Source organism: Protopterus annectens, chromosome 1.part0, assembly GCF_019279795.1.
Source record: "Protopterus annectens isolate FY-2018-M chromosome 1.part0, PAN1.0, whole genome shotgun sequence".
Taxonomy (NCBI): domain Eukaryota; kingdom Metazoa; phylum Chordata; order Ceratodontiformes; family Protopteridae; genus Protopterus; species Protopterus annectens.
The window spans coordinates 7,141,340-7,161,195 of NC_056725.1; the positions used below are offsets into that span (position 1 = coordinate 7,141,340).

Consider the following 19,856-nt stretch of genomic DNA (forward strand, 5'->3'; position numbering starts at 1 on the left):
AGATGGTTGAAGTTGCAGGCCTTCAATTTCCACTCGTGTGGGTCTAGGAGATTTCTGCTTAAGTCATCTGCCAGTGAGTTTTGTTTGCCTGGCAGGAATTAAGCTTGTAGATGGATTTGGTTGTCCAAGGCCATGTTCCACAGGGCCATGGGTAACCTGCAGAGTGAGTAAGAATGGGTTCCCCCCGCTTGTTTATGTACCACATAACTGTGTTGTTTGTTTTTATCAGCAGTTGTCCTGGAAAGTGTAGGTGTCTGAAAGCTGTCAGGGCATTCTATACAGCTAGCATCTCTTATTGGTTGATGTGCAGGAGAATTTGACTTGGGCTCCAGTGGCCCTGAATACATTTGCCAGAAATGTGGGCCCCAATGTATAGTCTGATGAGTCTATAGTCAGGGTGTGGGCAGCGTGGGGTAGTGTAAAAGGCAGTCCCTTGTTGTGGTTGCATGCTTCTGCCCACCAAAGGAACTCTGTCCTCAGACAAAGTATGATAGGAATGATTGTTTTCAAGTCCTGAGAATGTAGGCACCAAAGACTTAAGTACCACTGAAGTTTCCTCATATGCAGTCTTGCATGTGGGATTAGCAGAATACATGAGGCCATGAACCCTAGGGCTTGCATTATTTTTCTTGCAGATATCTGGGTTTTGGTGGCCATTTGTTTGAAGTAATCCGTCAGATAGGCCTGTTTTTCTGAAGTGAGGAATGCCATCTAGGAAACTGTATCCAAGCTTTCACCCAGGAATACAATCTTTTGACTGGGTACCATTTGTGATTTCTTTTCATTGATGGTGTACCCCAATGAAGAGAGAAGGCTTTTTACAAATACCAGGTGCTGAAGCAGCAATTCCTGACTGTCTGCCTGAAATCAGGCAGTCGTCCAAGTAGAGGTAAATTTGGATTTTTTCTCTGCCTGCAGTATGCAATGGCTGGAGCCAGGCATTTTGTGAATACCCTGGGCGCAGTAGAAAAGCCAAAGGGAAGTGCAGAGAACTGATAATGCATAGACTCTGCAGTGAAATGTAGATATTTTCTGCATGATTCCCTTATGGGGATGAGCAGATAGGCTTATTTTAAGTCTAGGGCGACTAACCAGGCATCCTTGGCTAACAGTGGGAGAAGCTGTTGCAGGGTAAGCATCTTGAATTTTGGTACCACCAGGAAGGTATTGAGAGTGGAAGGATCCAGGATTGGGCGCCGACAGCCCACTTTCCTGTGTACCAGGAAAAGTCTGGAGTAGAATCCTTGGCCCCTCTGTTCTACTGGAACAGGCTGAATAGCTCTGATATTGAGCAAGGAAAGTACTTGGTTTTGAGCCTCTGCCCACTGGTTTGCAGGAAGGTCTGGAAACATAAGAATGCGTTCCCCCTTGCTTGTTGATGTACCACATGACAGTAGTGTTGTCTGTTAGAATCAACACCCGCTCTGGAAGAAGTAATTCCTTGAAAGCAATTAATGCAAACTGGACTGCTAACATCTCCTTCATGTTGATATGTAGATGTTGTAGTCTGACAGGCCACTTGTTTTGTATCCACTTTCCATTGAGATGAGCTCCCCAAGCTTTGTCTGAGGCATCTGTCGTTAAAATCTGACTCGCCTCTGGCCGGGTCACAGAGAGTCCCTTGTTTAGGTGACATTCCTGAGCCCACCACAAAAATTCCTTTTGAATGCAAGGTATTATTTGAATGACAGTGTCCAGATCCTGGCAGTGCTGTGTCCATACATTTTTGAGATACCATTGTAGCTTCCTCATATGCAGTTTGGCATTGGGAAGCACCAGAATACAAGATGCCATGAACCCTAAGGCTTGAAGGACTGTCCTTGCAGTCAGCCCGGACTGATGAGATAGTTGATGGAAGTAAAGGGATAGACTCTTTTGTTTGTCCGGGGTTAAAAGGCCATCTGGGATGCTGTATTCAGTCTCACACCCAGGAAGCACATGTCTTGAGAGGGTACTAGACTGGACTTTATTTCGTTCACAGAATACCCTAGGCATCTTAGCACTGCTATCATATATTCCAAATGATGAAGGAGCTCTTCTCTTCCTTGAGCCAGAATTAGGCAGTCGTCCAAATAAGGATAGATCTGTATTCCTTTTAGTCTGAAGAAAGCTATCACTGGAGCCAGAATTTTCGTGAACACTCTGGGCAGTAGATAAGCCAAAGGGCAATGCAGAGAACTGATAGTGAGAAGTCCCAGCTCAAACGCAGATACTTTCTGCAACTTAGTCTGATAGGAACATGAAGGTAAGCCTCCTTGAGATCCAAAGTTACCATCCAATGATCTTTGCCCAGCAGAGGTAAAAGCTGCTGCAACGTCAACATTTTGAACTTGGGAATGTCCAGATAAGTGTTGAGGATAGATAAATCCAAAATTGGTCTCCACGTGTTCCCCTTCTTTGGTACTAGGAACAGGCGAGAATAAAATCCTAGGCCCACTTCTGGCAGAGGGACCGGCTGTATGGCCCTAGTCGGAGCAACAGAGAAACCTGCTTGTGAGCCTCTATTCTTTGTTGAGGAGGAACGTCTGGCATGCCTGTGAAAGGAGGCAAGGTATGGAAATAAAACCTGTAGCCGTGGTGTATGATATCCAATACCCATCTGTCCTGGGTAATTAAACACCAATTTTCTTTGAAAAGTGCCAACCGTCCCCCCAAAGGTCCTGCCAGGCGAGCAGGCTCTGGCAGCTGAAAAGGTAGGTCATTGGGTCTGTTTAGGAAAGGACTGACCCCTGCCCTCACCGAAGCCTGTGCAGGAGAACTTCCTGTTCTAGGCCTGAAAGAGCCCTGAGCTCTGCCCTTACCACGTCTAGATCTACCCCTAGACTGGGAATCATAAGAAGGATACGTCCACCCTTTAGTAGGCCAATTTCTACTAAACTTTGGAGGCTGGACTTGCAAAAAATCTTTAACAGTCTGCATAGACTTAGCTTTGTCTTCCATTTTCTTTAAAACTGTCTCAACAGGAGGACCAAACAACACGTCAGATTGTAAAGGAGCATCTAAAATCCTTGTTTTAACATGTTCAGACAAATTCTGATCCCTCAGCCAGGCGTGCGTGAAGAACTGACCCAGTGGCAGCCACCCTAGATGAGGCCTGTACAGCATCAAAACCACATTGCAAAGAATGCTTACCCACCTGTTCAGAAACGTGCACTAAATCTTGCAACTCCTTACAATCAATACCTACTGCCAGAGCATCAACCTTAGATTTCAATTGTGAAAGGAGATAATTTTGGTATTTCAACATGTGAAACTGGCAATTCAGAACCCTCATAGCAAGAGTGGAAGAAGTATAGACTTTCTTGCCCCATCTATCCAAGGCCCTAGCCTCCTTGTCTGCAGGAACCGGATTCTTAACAACAGAAGCCTAAACACCTTTAGGCCCATGGCTAACAGTTTCCGGGTCTGCCCTAGGACTTTTAAAAAGATACTTATGAGCTTCAGGCACCCTGTAATACCTATCCGGCTTAACAGGAGCAGGAGGCAAAGAATCAGGATTAAGAGAAGCTTCCATAAAAACATCTTCCACTACAGTCAAAACAGGAGGTATAGCCAAAGGCCTATGCTGGGGTAACAACAGAAATTCCCTAAGCCTTTTTCTGGAATCAGAGAAGTCCTGACCTTCCCACTGAAAATGCTCCCTCATGGAATGAAGAGTTTCTGAAAAAGAAAAATCCTCAGGGGGAGTAGCAGAAGGAGTAGAATCATCCACATCAGAATCAGAATAAGGAGAGTACTCCTGCAAGTCTTCAGCCGAAGACTCTGAAACATCTGAAGCCTGCTCAAAACCCCCCAGCTCAGGCTCCACTCTAGGCCGCTTATGAGGAGGGGGCATAGAACCCCTAATCAAAGTAATCAAATCTTCTGCCATTTTAAGTATATGCTTCTTGGGCACAGTACCTGAAGAGCTAGGGGTAACACTAACTGAAGCTAAACCTGGCCTGCCCCTGGGGGAAGCCTTGGAAACAGAAGGAGAGGGCCTAGCCACCTTAGGAAGGGAGGGGAGTATAGTAACATGAGAAGCCCCCTCAGCCTAACTAGTCTCTTGAGAGGCCACATCTTGTAATAACAAGGTCTCCCCCTGTGAACACAAAGAAACCTCTGGTGGAGCCACCGGCTCCACCGACACCTCTAAAGAACCGGCGTCTGGTACAGACGGTTCTTCAAGCCTAGGCTTAACTGCCTTGTCCTTGCGTTTCTTTGAAGAAGCGGGCGTCGGAGCATCCGACGGCATTTACAGTTACACCGCTTCCCAAAGACTAACCTCGCACAATCCAACCGCCTCTTTATAGTGCGTTTATAAAATCTAGCACAAGAGCAACAGCCAACAACGTCGTGCTCAGGCCCTAAGCAAGGAATACACAAAGTATGATAATCTTTATGCGGTATCTGTTTCCCACAAGAAATGCAATTATTAACTTTTTCTGACATCCGGTAAATGACTGAGGCAAGAAAAAACTAAAATATTCCCCAACGGGGTACTTAGCCAACTTTGAACCCGGTCTGAAACTTCTAAATTGAAAAATCTCAGAACGCCAACCGGCACTTGCAATACTGCTTCTGCATCGGACCATGCGGCAAAAAAAGACTGAGGATATGACGCTGGTCATGCGCATTTGTACCCTGACGTACTGACGTCAGTCAAATGCGCCCTGACCGACGTCAGCCTTATACTTTGATATTCGGGCCGACCGAGGACAGAGGACTACCCAATTGTTAGGACTGCAGCAATGTGAGATGAAGAACATCCTTTCATTCTTTCTGAAGGAGGGACCAGTTCTATGACCCCCAAGTCCAGCATTTGTCAGAGTATAGGACAGAACAACAAAGCCTGGTCCAGCAGGTGAGGGGGAGAACCCCTTTGAACAGATGCGGCTGTTCCTTCTACTGCCACCAGTAACCCCTACCAGTGATGTTGAGAACTCATTTGTCAAAAATCACCGATAGACAGGCCACTTTGTTGACATCTAACTTTTATACAGGGCACCTGAAGGGGAATTTAAGATGGGTGCCATGCCTCACCATAGCCATAGGTTGGATGGGGGGTTTCCCTTTATGTGAATGGAACCCCTCCTTAGGTTTGGCGGAGTTCTTGTCCTGCCATTTTCTTTTGGTGTCTTAGTTTTCATTTGGATGGGACATCTGTTTGCTGAGCCTCTGAAAAATATCCTACTTATTAGAGGGAAACTTGAGAACACAAAAAATGTTTGGCACATCTTCCATCAGATTACCTCTGTCATCCCAGTAGAATCTGATTAACTGCTGCACCAAACACAATCAGAATCAAGTGGAGCATTCATAACCTTATTTTTTACCTCATCAGAAAAGTTTTGGCCATGCAACCAAACATACCTCTTTATCACAACCATCACTGCATTTTTAGTAACAGCACTGGCACCCTCCAAGGGGCTCTTTAAAGCATGTTTAGACACAAACAATGAAAACAATTTCTCTGACATAAACTTTTGCTCAGCAGATAACAATGCAGTGAACTTATTTAAACTACACCTAAACGTCTACACAAACTTCCACATAAAACACTGGTAGTTAAACATTTTAAAAGCTACCATGCTGGACTACACCAGCTTCTCTTCCAAAGATTACAGCCACTTGTCTAACTATTTTGAAGGGTCTTGGTTTGATGAAGACATCTTTTATTGGAAGAGGTCGCTAAGGACACAGAAGCGGGGCCTGCAGACAAGGGCGCTTACAGGCCACGTGTGGATGAGCAAACCCTGAATTTCTTGCACACTTTTTTAGCAAAGATTTATTCAGCAGAGAACTGCAAGCTTTAAAAAAAAAATCCTCCAAAGCTGGGATCAATAGAGGGAAGGTAACTACTTCCAGGACCTCATCCTCCAAAAGATTAATATACTCTGCTGATCTCAGGAGCAGTCAATGATTGCTCCAAACTGAATGCATCATCAAGTCTAGCTCAGCATTTGGGAAAACGAGAACATCTGTTTGGGTTTCTGACCTTGTGCATCCTCTAAGGAAACTGATCCGCATCATACACTTCAGTTTCCAATCCAATTCAAAATCAGGATCCTGAGTCTTCTGGCTCTTCTTTGCATGCACTCCACTAATAAGAGAATCCCGGGGTGCGGGGAGTACCTACACTGGCAACAGATCCTGCACCCATGACTACCCCTGTACCTGAATAGCTTGGTTCTCCCACACCTGAACCAGGTAAATATACAGCCCTGGAGGACTTGTCTAACCCTCATGTCATGAACAGTTGTGGTACTAACACCACACCATGGGACATGGAGGCAAAGAAGATGAGCTGTCTGGCAGGCTACTGTGAAGTCACAAGCCATAGGATGAGGCATACTTCTTGATTTATTTCTATTTTTAGGTGCAAAAGGGGTAGATGATGGGGGGAGGGCTAGCACTGTATCAGAGTCCATTAAGTCAGGGGACAAAATCTAGCATGAGCTACCAAATACTACCTGCATGGTCATGCCAGTAAAAAAATAGACAAATCTCAATATTCTCCCTCTAAACTGCAATCTGAAATCTATTTCTGGAGGAATACTATTCTTAATGCACTGAGTTAAAGGAGAACAGTTTCAGTAACATAGTTCAAAGCACAAAACATAGGTAACAAAAGTCCCCCAATTTTAATAATAAGGCTAGTTTCATCCCCAAATGATAAGAAACAGTGTAAAACAGCCTTAGACAAGGAATAAAGTAAAATAAAAAAATCTGTTAGAAATGTTATTTTACACAAAATGGCTCCAAAATTGTGATTTTAAAATGAAAAAATAATTTAAAATGCTGTAAAATTACTCAAATGCCTCAATTAATCATAATCCCAAAGAAAAACTGCAAAAACATCATACTTTCCTGTCAAATCTTTCAAATGAAGTTTATCAACGAAAATAATAGATGTGATTAACTCAGGGCTCTGGAAGCCGAAGGCAGTGAGAGGAACTGTACTACAATGACATTAGTACATAAACTCAGTTAAACATTCACCAATGACCATGCAACACGTTATAAGGGTTAAAAATCCACAGAAACCAATAATTAGCTTATAATAAACAGTATACATCTTAAACAACAGGTAAAGTAAAACCTCACGCATACAAGTTCCTAGTCAGAAAAAAAAAAAAAAAGAAAACAAGCAAAGCAGCAGAATACATTATTGAAGCACTGATAGAAAAAAAACAGGGGGAGGAAATGAAACCCAAAGGGTTTCTTTTCTGGACACAGCAGCTGAAGAAATCCAGATTAAAAAGCAGTCTTCCAAGAGATCCTTCTCTTACTATGACACTAAAAAAAAACTGAGAGGGTCCAGTCTGCGGGTCTTAAAGGTAAGTGCCAGGTGATCGGTCCATCAGATGTACAGACATTGGGAGGGAATCTGGGCTTTAGTAGACTGTCAAAGGAAGTACAACAGGGCACTACTACTCAAATGCCAGTAAGGCAGTGTGTGTTGGCAAACATCTGCCCTTTCTCCAAAATAAACTTTGTCTTCAAGTTAAGCAGTCTGACACACTGTCTGCCTTTAAAAAGGAGCCTGACAACTGATGCGTGTTCATAAATTCACCCTAGGTATTAATGGCCTGCCCTTCCATGAAATGGGAGGACAGCCCTAAGGGTGGTACTGGCTAGATGAAATGGCCTCTCAGCTCAGTTGCCTCATAACTCTTATGATCCTATAATGAATATCCAAATGGGTTTTGTCCATTTTCATTGGATTCCTGCAAAGAATAGCTATACAAAACACCTGCACACAACAGCAATACAAGGTAAAAATGGATGTACAGGTAACATCAATTAGAGATACTGTTGATTACAGTACTATGGAATTAGCAATAATGGGGTACAGTGGTGAAGCACTGATAGCAGTTTACACTGCAATGCATACATGTACAGGTAAAGGGATAAATCAAAGTAGACAAGTATGAGGCAAAGACTGAGCAACAGAGGTATAGTCGTTTCAAGAAGACAACAAAGAGGAAGAATAATATGGGGTGAGAGTTTACTTGACTTCAGATTTAGGGCTGACTGTAGAGGGTAGCAATTTTAACTGAATACTTTAAAAGTAGGGAGGTGGGTGTAGTTTCTTTTATCTGTCTTAAGTGTTCCCGAGTTTGGAAATGTTACAGCAAAGGATGCATAGCTGTAACTGCTTAGTAATTCAGTCATTTTTGTACAGTACAGTACAAGACCATTTACTTAGTACAATTGTGCAAGTCCTACTTACCTGTAACAGTGGATGTTCGAAGTCCTCACTACCTCAGTCACATTTCTGGGCTATCTACCAAGATAACTCAGTAACTGACAGCTTTCAAAAGCTCTGACTCCCTTCCTTCTCTTCCCGTGTCGGCTGACTGGCTGAGCATATCCTAAGATGGAAGTCTTCAGCTACCACAGAAAGTGAGTGTTCAGGCTTTTTTTTTTTATACTTCCACAAAAGGGTGAAAGGTACCTGAAGCCACAATGATATAGCAAGAGTAAATTCTCAGCCAATCACAATATCATATAAAAAAACAAATCCAATAACAACTGAATCAAAGAAGATTAAAATCAACTCAACTGTGCACAATCTGGGGACTGCGGGTTGGTGATGCCACTGAGGCAATGAGGAATTCAAACATTCACTGTTACAGGAAGCAGGTCTTACACAACTGTACTACATTCATCATTCCCACTGTATCCCTGACATTTTGGATAGATTCCCAACGCTAACCTTACAAACGAGGTAGAAGGATAAGGATCCATGGAGAATGGTCCTAGCAAAGGCTGCTCTGCACCTTGGAAAGGAATCCAGTTTGGAGAGCTTTGTAAAGGTATGAACACAGGACCAGGTTGCTGCCTCTAAAACACTTCTATGGTCTACCCCTTTCCAAAATGCCACCTTAACCTTACCTGAAAGAGATTTACCAAGTGGGAGTAACAGAAAAACAGCAGCAGAGGGCAACCATCCTGTAATGGCATGCTTACAGACAGGCTGACCTTTCTTAACCCCTGTATAGCAGACAAACGGCTGTTCAGCATTCCTAAAGGGCTTTGTTATGTCATGATAATACCTGAGCTTCCTGTGTGGATTCAAGGTATGTACAATCTTTTCTCCCTTGTTTTTTTTCTTTTTTCTTTTTTTTGGATTAGGATAGAGCACTGGAAGCCTGATAGCTTGATTCAGGATAAATTCAGAGGCAACATTAGGCCTGAACGATGAATTAGTGTGTGACACAACAATGTCCTTGTGAGAAATCAGATAGGGTTGGCAAACCGTAAAAGCCTGCACTCAGAGATTTGCCTTGCAGGTGTCACAGCAATGAGTAAAACAGTTTTCCAAGTAATGATCCATAAATCAGCCTGAGGTAGAGGTTCAAAAGGAGGCAAGATCAATTTTTCAAGAAAAAAAGTTGAGATCCCAGGGAGTGGGAATTTGCTTTCAGAAAGTTCTTGCATGCAACACACCTTTCATAAACTACATGACCACAATAAAACACGAAACAGGGTGACCTGTAGGCAAACAAGCTGAGATGGATGGAAGATACACTTTGACAGAAGCATATGACAAACCATCTCTAAGTCCACACAAATACTTCAAAGCCAAAAGGGTTAAAACCCTTTTGGGACCTCTGCTATTGGTGAGCCATCACCTAAAAGCCTCTTCCACTTTAAACAGAAGATGTTCTACTTGCAGTTTTTTTTGCCTCCTTAAATACAAAGTGCACATTCTCATGAAACATGTGCCTAAAAGGTATCAAAATAGAATCATCCAGGTTGTCAGCTGCAATGTTTCTAAACTGCGATGTACCCCCCCCCCCCCATGCTGTGTAACCACTTTTTTGTTCAGATGCCACATCTGAGTACTAGAAGAGGATCCAGAGTCCATAACTGGTGAAGAAAGTTTTAAGATATGTTCATGGCCAATAGCTCTTTTTATGTGTTCCAGCATATCCTAAAGGACCCTCACAGGCCTTATACTTGGAACTCCTGTGGACACTACTCCCCATGCAAAATGTGAAGTCTGCCGCAATAGACTGGACTGGGGTCTGACGACAAAAAAAGAAGGCATGGATTCACAGGCAGTTGATACTTCCATCACTGCAGCTCCTATTTCATAAATCCCACGGATGAAGGTGCTGAGTGCAACAATTCTTTTAGTACTACTGATATTCTGGGTAGTGTGGCTAGTGGTAGCAAGAGGATCTTTAATTTGAGGAAATCTTTTGCTGAGGCCACATCAAGGAGAGAGAAAGCCAAGAAATGCCCTAATAAGTGAGAACTTTGTCTTCTGGCAGGAAGACCATCACTTTTTACTGTGTCTATCCAACACCTCAGGAAAACAATTTGTTGAGAGGGTGTGAAGAAGGAATTTTGAAGGTCTATTTTGAAGACCAGGTGGGAAAGGGGGATGCGACCTTGTCTAAGCACTCCAAGCACTTGGATACAGAATCTGCACAAATCAATAAGTTGTCTAAATAAAGAAAAATATGAATGCCTAGTGTTCCACAATACACAACTACTGGGGCCAGATACTTTGTAAACAATTGAGGTACAGTAAATAGTCTAAAGGGTAATACAAAAAACTGATAAATGTAATCCAGTCATAGCAAATCTCAACATTTTCCTGAAATTGGGGGCAATAGGAACATAAGTGTACTTGAGATCTACAGTCACAATGAAACAATGGTCTGACAGCAGCATTAGGACTGACTGCAAGGCAAGCATTTTGAACTTTGATGTTTAGAAAAGGACAACTCTAGGATGGTTCTTCAGGAATGCTTCTTTTTTGGAACCAAAGTCTGAAGTAAAATCCTTTGCCTTCGTGCATCGCAGGCATTGGTTCCATCACCCCTGCTTCTACCATGTGATGGAGCACTAGTAGAAACAGCTCTGTCTTGCCTGGTCGGTGTGGGGGAATTACCCTGAAAGGAAGAAGGATTTTCTATCCACTGCCAAGCGTACTCTTTGAATTATTTCGGAACTCATTTGACAGACTATTTGCTGCCAGGCTGCAGGGTTAAGACAGCCTGGTAGGAGGAAGAGAAGGCAGGGATGCTCTGTATCTCAGCATAGCCATTCCTTTGCAGGGAGTTGATAGTTTTTTTGGAAAGGAATCTCTCATTTGGTTTTGAAAAAGAATTATTCTCCTGCCATTTCCTTTTGGATCCCTGACTTTTGTTTGGCCGAGACTTTTGTTTGTTCTGTCCCTTGAAGAAAGATACCTTGTTAGGGGAGAAATGGAGTACATGAAACATCTTAGATACTGCAGACATTAGTCACTTTCATACCACTGTTTACGAATCTTTGTAACAGAAGGCCCAAACACCAATTCAGAACTAAAAGGTGCATTCAAAACTTCAACTTTAAATCATGACAGAACTTTTAATTTTGTAACCAAGCATATCATCTTAATACAACAGAAGCAGCATTTCTTAAGACTGTATCTGCACATTCAAGCACATCTCAAATCATGTTTCAAAATCTGAGTCAAATTAGAAACTATCTCTTTCATACGAGACTTTTGCTCTGCAGATAAGGATGCAGCAAAATCATCCAAATTATACATACACAGTAAAATGCATTTCCACATATAGCAAGGCTACATTACTAGAAAGAGACATCCTTTTGCCCTGAAGATCCAATAGTTTTCCCTCTTTATCAACGTGCATTGGTTTAAATGAAGCCAAGGATGTTTTATTTGAGCAGACAGGTGAGGAGGCCACAGCTGGGTCAGCAGTCAAATGAGAAAAGATACCCCGTAAAACTCTTGAGAGAAGGGGCAGAGGGGGAAAAGCATAGATTGAGAGGTTTTCCCACTGAAATTATACTGCATCCACCTTCCAGGCCCTGCTGTGAGGGTTCCTGGTGCAGTATTTGCTTAACTGGTGGTTGTCGAGGGAGGCAAAGAGATCCACTTCTGGGGTCCCCCATTTCTGGATCAGATGGTTGAAGTTGCAGGCCTTCAATTTCCACTCGTGTGGGTCTAGGAGATTTCTGCTTAAGTCATCTGCCAGTGAGTTTTGTTTGCCTGGCAGGAATTAAGCTTGTAGATGGATTTGGTTGTCCAAGGCCATGTTCCACAGGGCCATGGGTAACCTGCAGAGTGAGTAAGAATGGGTTCCCCCCGCTTGTTTATGTACCACATAACTGTGTTGTTTGTTTTTATCAGCAGTTGTCCTGGAAAGTGTAGGTGTCTGAAAGCTGTCAGGGCATTCTATACAGCTAGCATCTCTTATTGGTTGATGTGCAGGAGAATTTGACTTGGGCTCCAGTGGCCCTGAATACATTTGCCAGAAATGTGGGCCCCAATGTATAGTCTGATGAGTCTATAGTCAGGGTGTGGGCAGCGTGGGGTAGTGTAAAAGGCAGTCCCTTGTTGTGGTTGCATGCTTCTGCCCACCAAAGGAACTCTGTCCTCAGACAAAGTATGATAGGAATGATTGTTTTCAAGTCCTGAGAATGTAGGCACCAAAGACTTAAGTACCACTGAAGTTTCCTCATATGCAGTCTTGCATGTGGGATTAGCAGAATACATGAGGCCATGAACCCTAGGGCTTGCATTATTTTTCTTGCAGATATCTGGGTTTTGGTGGCCATTTGTTTGAAGTAATCCGTCAGATAGGCCTGTTTTTCTGAAGTGAGGAATGCCATCTAGGAAACTGTATCCAAGCTTTCACCCAGGAATACAATCTTTTGACTGGGTACCATTTGTGATTTCTTTTCATTGATGGTGTACCCCAATGAAGAGAGAAGGCTTTTTACAAATACCAGGTGCTGAAGCAGCAATTCCTGACTGTCTGCCTGAAATCAGGCAGTCGTCCAAGTAGAGGTAAATTTGGATTTTTTCTCTGCCTGCAGTATGCAATGGCTGGAGCCAGGCATTTTGTGAATACCCTGGGCGCAGTAGAAAAGCCAAAGGGAAGTGCAGAGAACTGATAATGCATAGACTCTGCAGTGAAATGTAGATATTTTCTGCATGATTCCCTTATGGGGATGAGCAGATAGGCTTATTTTAAGTCTAGGGCGACTAACCAGGCATCCTTGGCTAACAGTGGGAGAAGCTGTTGCAGGGTAAGCATCTTGAATTTTGGTACCACCAGGAAGGTATTGAGAGTGGAAGGATCCAGGATTGGGCGCCGACAGCCCACTTTCCTGTGTACCAGGAAAAGTCTGGAGTAGAATCCTTGGCCCCTCTGTTCTACTGGAACAGGCTGAATAGCTCTGATATTGAGCAAGGAAAGTACTTGGTTTTGAGCCTCTGCCCACTGGTTTGCAGGAAGGTCTGGAAACCTGCTTGGGGTTGGCAGTGAATGGAAATAAAATTTGCACCTCTGGGATACAATGTTGAGGACCCATCAGTCCCGAGTAATGGACATCCAGTTTTTTGCATGAAGGGCAAGTTTTCCTCCTAGGGTCACAAGCAATTGGGCAGGGCTGGGAAGTACAGTTGAGAAGTCATTGTGAGTTTTTTCCATAAGGAGGTGGCTTACCACTCCCTGCTTTAGGGGTGGGGGCACTCCATTGCTTAGATCTCTGCATACCCTGAGACTGTAGTCTGGGTGGTCCATTTCCCTTGGGCCTTGTTTGGGAAGGCTTGGAGGGGGCTGGAAAGGACCAGTGTTTTGAAGGGCAATGCCTACTGAATCTAGGTGATTGCACTTGTAGGAATTCTTTAACAGTTTGCATAGATTTAGCCTTTTCTTCCATCTTTTTAAGAACAACTTCTGCTTTGGTGCCAAACAAACAGTCCTTATTCAAAGGAGCGTCTAGTAATTTAGATTTAACATGATCTGGCAAGGTCTGCTCCTTCAGCCAAGCATGTCTTCTCAGTATAGAGCCAGTAACTGCTGCCCTGCAAGATGCTTCTAGGGCATCAAAGCCACACTGCTAAGTATGCTTACTAACTTGGTTTGCAGAGTGCATAAGATCCTGCAATTCTTTATTTTCTGCACAATCTGGAAAGGTTACCACTTATTGTTTAATAAGTTCCATAACATGATGCTGGTATTTCAGCATGTGAAAATGGCAATTCAATGCCCTGACAGCAAAAGTTGCAGAGGTATATACCTTCTTAGCCCATCTGTCCAAATTTCTGGAATCCCTGTCTGAAGGGGTAGGATTTTTGGCTGTAGTAGCCTTAATACCTTTAGGTCCCTGGGAAATGATCTCTGGATCAGCAGTAGGATTCTTGAAAAGAAAGTTGTGAGAATCAGGTACTCTGTAGTACCTGTCTGGTTTCCTAGGGGGCAGAGGTAAAGTGTCTGGAGTAAGACTGGATTCCATGAAAACATCATCCACAACATCCAGGACAGGGGGTATAGCTAAGGGCCTGTGCTGAGGCAACTAAAAATTCTCTGAGTCTCTTTTTGGACTTAGGATAGTCTTGGCATTCCCAATGGAAATGCTCCCTTAAAGTATGCAAGGTTTCACCAAAAGGAAAATCCTCTGGAGGGGAGGCAGAGGGAATAGATTCCTCTGTATCTGAATCCTCATAGGCAGGTACGGGCACGTCTTCATAATCAGAAAGAACAGAGTCATCAAACACCTGGTCTGTAGAACCTGTAGGGAACTGGGTTCTTGGTCTCTTAGCAGGGGAAGACTGGCTTCCCCTAATCAGTGTAATAAGGTCTTCAGCCATTCTAAGCATTTGTTTTTGAGGCATGGGTGCCTGAGCATGCGCTTTGGTTGTCGGTTTTCTAGGTGTAGTGCGTACTCTGGGCCTAAGAAACTTGGTAGTTTTAGTTAAAAATGAAGTAATCGGTTTGATTCGAATATCGGTAGGATGAAAAACTCCCTCAGAAGCCGGTACCTGCACAGCAGCTCCGGACTCATCTAAGGTAGAGACATCCGCTGGTTCCATACTCGAAGAAGTATCTCACGGCATACCAGACTCTGAAAGGGTCTCAGCAGAGGCCTGCAAATCCACAGAAGCGGGCATCAGGGGCTGCAAAGGCGCCTCACTGAGTACCGGCTCATAGGTTCATAGGTAGATACTAGGCTATCTGCCCTAGGGCATTTATAAACCTAGCCAGAGTGTATTTGGCTTCCGCCTCCCTATTAGATTAGCCTACTGCGCCTCTGTAAAGTAAGTCACAGAAAGTACCCTTTTAAGATTAGTTTACTGTGCCTCTGTCTAGCAGGGACACAGGAGAGATCCCAGGGGTGAATTTCCGATTTCCCATCCACGCGTACAAATTTCGCTTGAAGAGGGTCAGCGAGGGGCTATGTCTAACATGAATTGGGATTCTACTCCAGAGTGAGGGGAGCCTCTGGGAAATGAATCTGTCCCTCCAGCATGTCCTATTTATTTCTGTGCTGACGTTTAGGTCCCTGGAGCGTGTAGCTCTAAGGGACTTGGATTTTTTGAGGTGGAGCATGTCCATTAATTCTGGGTTTGACATGGCTTTGTACGTCAGGCATAGATTGCCTCTGAGTAGGCGGTAAGCAACTGAGTAGAGCTGGAGTTTCTTTAGTCGAGCTGCATAGGACATCTGTTTGTAGCCCATGATCCTCTTGGTGAGGTACTTTTGGGGTCTCTCCAGTTGCTGCAGGTGTCGGGTAAAGTACATCCCAAAAGGGGCATTGTATTCAATTATGGGCCTGTTGAGTGACGAGTAGAGGGGCACAATGACCTCTCTTGATCTAGATGCGAACCCTTTCATGATAAGGTGGGCTATATAGAAGGTCTTTCTAACCACTTTGGCAACGTGACTATCAAAGGAGAGATTACTATCTACGTTGGTCCCCAAATCTCTAATTACTTCTTCCGTACTTAATGGATTAGCACCTATGTGGTAATTTGTGGGCACCTTGTTTTTCCCAAAGGGGATGACTATGCACTTTTTAGCATTTAGCTTGAGGCCGTGGCTCTGGCACCAAGCATCTTGTCTGTGAGACCCTTTTGGAGGATGCTTGTGTCAGCTGGAGATTCGATTATGGCCCCCAGTTTGCAGTCATCTGCAAACTTTGTCAGCCATAATCCCCCCGTGTTAGCCTGAACCTCAGAGAAGTATATACCGAACAAGAGAGGTCTCAGAACTGAGCCCTGTGGAACACCACTTGTAACTGGTTTGGATTCAGACATGGCACCTGTGATTCTGACCATGTGGGTTCTATCTTTGAGCCAGTTTGCAACCCATCTTGTGATATAGGGGTTGATATTTAAGCTGGTAAGCTTATTTATGATGCCCGAGTGGGGTATTGTGTCGAAGGCTTTTGCGAGGTCCAGGTAGGTTGTGTGGACTACCTTGCCCTCATCTATGGCTTTGGTAACCGTTTCAAAGAAATAAACTAGGTTTAAGAGGCAAGATCTGCCCTTAACAAAGCCGAATTGGGTAGGGTCCAGTGTCTGGAGGCTTCCAATGTCTTTGTTTATGAGTTCCACGATAATATGCTCCATAGCTTTACAGACCAGACTAGTCAGGCTTATGGGGCGATAGTTTCCGGGGTCCGTTGTGGCACCACCTTTGTGGAGTGGGACCACTGTAGCAGTACGCCACTCTTTGGGTACATATGCTGTAGTAAGGCTAAGTTTGAACAGTGACTTCATGTGAGGGTTCAGTTCCTCTTGGAGCTCGTGTAAGACGCAGCCTGGGACACCGTCCGGTCCCATAGATGCTGTGTTTTTTGCTTTGGAGAGGGCAGCTTTCACCTGTGCATCTGTGATGTCAGGGAGGTTACATTCAGTTGGGATAGGCGTTTGCTCCTTTGGGGGGGAAGGGGGGGGGGAGTTTGCACTGAATCTGTCTGCCAGGATGTTGGCTATGTCTGTAGGTTGGGTATATTTTGTGCCGTTATGCAACAATTCAGAGCATATCTGGGAGTTTCTGCCCATGTTCCTGACATAACTAAAGAAGGCCTTGTGATTATCTTTAGTGTCTAGGGCAATTTTTCTGCTGACTACTAGCTCAACGGAAGCGTCAGCAGTTTTGGACCTATGCAGTCTGCAGTCTGTCTCTGTCTTTATCTTTACTTTTTTTGGAATATCGGTAGTCAGATGGTTTACCGAAGCCATTTCGGAATACGGTGATCGAGAGCGAAAGAATTTAGCAACAAAGATAGCCTGACGACGAATGGTTCGGGCATTAAATAAGGCACAAAACCGAAAGCGAGGGACGTCATGGTCTGGGTCTAAACAGGTGACGCAGTAAGAATGAAAATCTCTGTGAGGTATTTGCTTTCCACAGGCAAGACAATTGTTAACTTTTGCTGACATCAGTTTAGAGCAAGAAAAAAGGATGCCCAACGGGGTACTTAGCTTTAGAAGACTTCAGGATTATTCAACTCAAAAATGAAAAATTCAGGTAACAGCCAACCAGCACTTGTGAACTGCTTCTGCTTCGGGCTCCTCCTCGGCAAGAAAGACTGATGCAATGGCATCGGCTGCTTGTTTTTATACCCCTGATGACCTGATGCCATAGAGGAAGCGACAGCATCTGACGCAGAAATACTAAGTCTCTGGTATTCTGGCCGACTAAGGGCTACCTGCCGGCAGATAACCTAAGTGTGATGACTGCAACAGTGAAACACGAAGAACATCTACCAGACTTATTCGTCTATAGAACAATCTTAGCCACAGAAACCATATCAGCAGCTATAAATCTAATTATCAGCTGTATGATGAAGTTTTGCTTTCCATTTTTTGGAAAATTCACAACTAGATAAAATATCTGGGGACAAAGTATCATGTCTGGCAAGGGGTCTCTTACCCCAGACTACTCCTGCACCTAAAGTGTTTGGTCCTCCCATACCTGTGCCAGGTATTGAAACAGTCCTGGAGAATGTGCCAACCCCCATTCCATAGTGTAAGGCAAAGCTACACTAGAGTGAGACAAGGCAAAAGGTAAGAGGTCTGCGATCTCAGCAGTGGCCCTGGCAGAATCACTGAATCAAATTTTTATTTTGTTTTTTTCTTTTTAGGTGCAACCAGATTTGATGGTGGGGGTAGGGGTTCCAGAGTTAGGCTCCATCAAGTCAGGAGAGACAGAACAATGGACAGAATAATAAACTGACAGTACTAAATAATGTATCACAATCGACACATAAGGTTTCTAGCAGTATGTTTGTACCACACAACTAAACTCTGCTAAACTGAGCTATTATGACAAAAAAAATCTGTTTGAAATATGTTCAGAATTCCTTCACAACTGATAGAAGTTAAAGAAGTTCCACTAAAGTCCAAATACCAAAGCAACCAATGTGCCAAACCAGTGTGTGAAAAATTAGCTCAGTATTAGTTTAAACTATGTTAAACTGCTATAAAATATTTAATAGCAATTTAAACTACATTTTATTGTCAGAGAATAAAAGCTCAACAATATTTTTAAATAACTTCATTTGTGGTGAAATTGGGATCTGATGTTAAAAGTACACATAGCTGAGTCATACATATTATTAACACCTAGACTAAGTGTACACTGTTCTAAGTGAACAGGCAACACAAGCCTAACACACCTGTGCAGACTACACGTACACTTAATACAATCTTTCTGAGGGATACAAAGTACAAGAAATGTGGTGGGGATGTTCTTAAATACAGAATGTGTAGACTTATAGTACGTTTAGTGTAGGTGTTAATGAATCTCACCTATTTAATAATGTGTAAATGCTGAAAAATCCAAGTTCTGCAATATTTTCCTGTCAAAAGATCAAAATAAAGTGGGGTAACAACAGTAAACACTTCTGACTGCACGAGACAGTTCCTCATGTCCAACAGCACACACACAGGCTGCACTTCCGAGAGAAATAACTGAAAGCTTCCTCAGAAACAATAAAAATAAGCATCTCTCAAATATAAATAAAGATTGCTGCAAAGCAGAAATTCCCACAGAAATTACTGTAAACACTAAAAAATATTGTAATGTTATGTTTACTTCCTCTCTGGCAGTGCTAGTGAAGGCCAAGAGTTTCATATCAAACCCCACTATGAAACTGGGAACCAAACTGGGAACCATGAAGGGAGAAGCCTGTCAGATTATCAAGATGAAGTGGTTTAGAAGTTGTAGATGTATGGCTTTTTCCAGAAGGTTGGATAAAAGAAATATGGCAGTAGATTTGAAACTTCTGAAGTTAGTAATGAATTTATCTTTATGCAGAAGTATTACTATTGCCATTCTCCACATCTGAAGGACAGTGGATTCAGTTATGCTATGGTTAAAAATTATGCACACTAGAAGAGCTAGGTTAGAATGAGCCACTGGTCATCTGGACAATTATAAGGTAGCTTACGTTTGTATGCTTGAGAGGCTGGTTACCTCACCCAGGAATTAAAGCACTGTGGAGTAGTAACACTAACCACTGCATTACTTTGCTGCTCAGTTCAACTGTCATATCATTTCAAACTAAGAAGTTTGAAGTTCAGAGGATGAAGAAAAAAAGGCCAAAGAAAAACCCATACTGTAAAGCAAATTCACAACAGGACTGCACATAAACAAAAAACGTTTATCTAGCTTCATATCTGTATTGTACACTAACTAGATACATCTACAATATTAATGTACTAAGAAATGAAACAGTAGGAAATTAAGATCTGACTGGAAAAAAAGTTTTACAGAGAGCCTATGTAGTATTATGATACTTTTTTCATGCTGCATTGGCAAAATAACTTTAGAATTTCTCTCAAAATGTTGGGTTTTAAGCACACTATAAGCTGCAAAACTGCCTCAAGTAATTGCAGTTTCAATCTCTGTTTCATTGATGTATTACAAGGAATTTACTTTTAGTTGAATCTATGAAAGGTAAGCATGCTTTTGAATCATAGCCGAACACTGTGAACTGCACATTTTGTTCTCAATTAAAAAGTGCTCTAACATCAGAAATGTCGCTATCTGATGTAAACCTTAAATGAGAAGCTGAACTCACTCACTCCACATGTTCAGTAATGCTGT

At 43.1% G+C, this 19,856-nt stretch overlaps 1 protein-coding gene across 1 annotated transcript in view; it reads right to left on the reverse strand.

The window, feature by feature from the left end:
* LOC122807413 (zinc finger and BTB domain-containing protein 1-like) overlaps positions 1–19,856 on the reverse strand; it is a 423,690-nt gene that overhangs the window by 238,489 nt on the left and 165,345 nt on the right. The gene's annotated exons all lie outside the window — the stretch shown is intronic.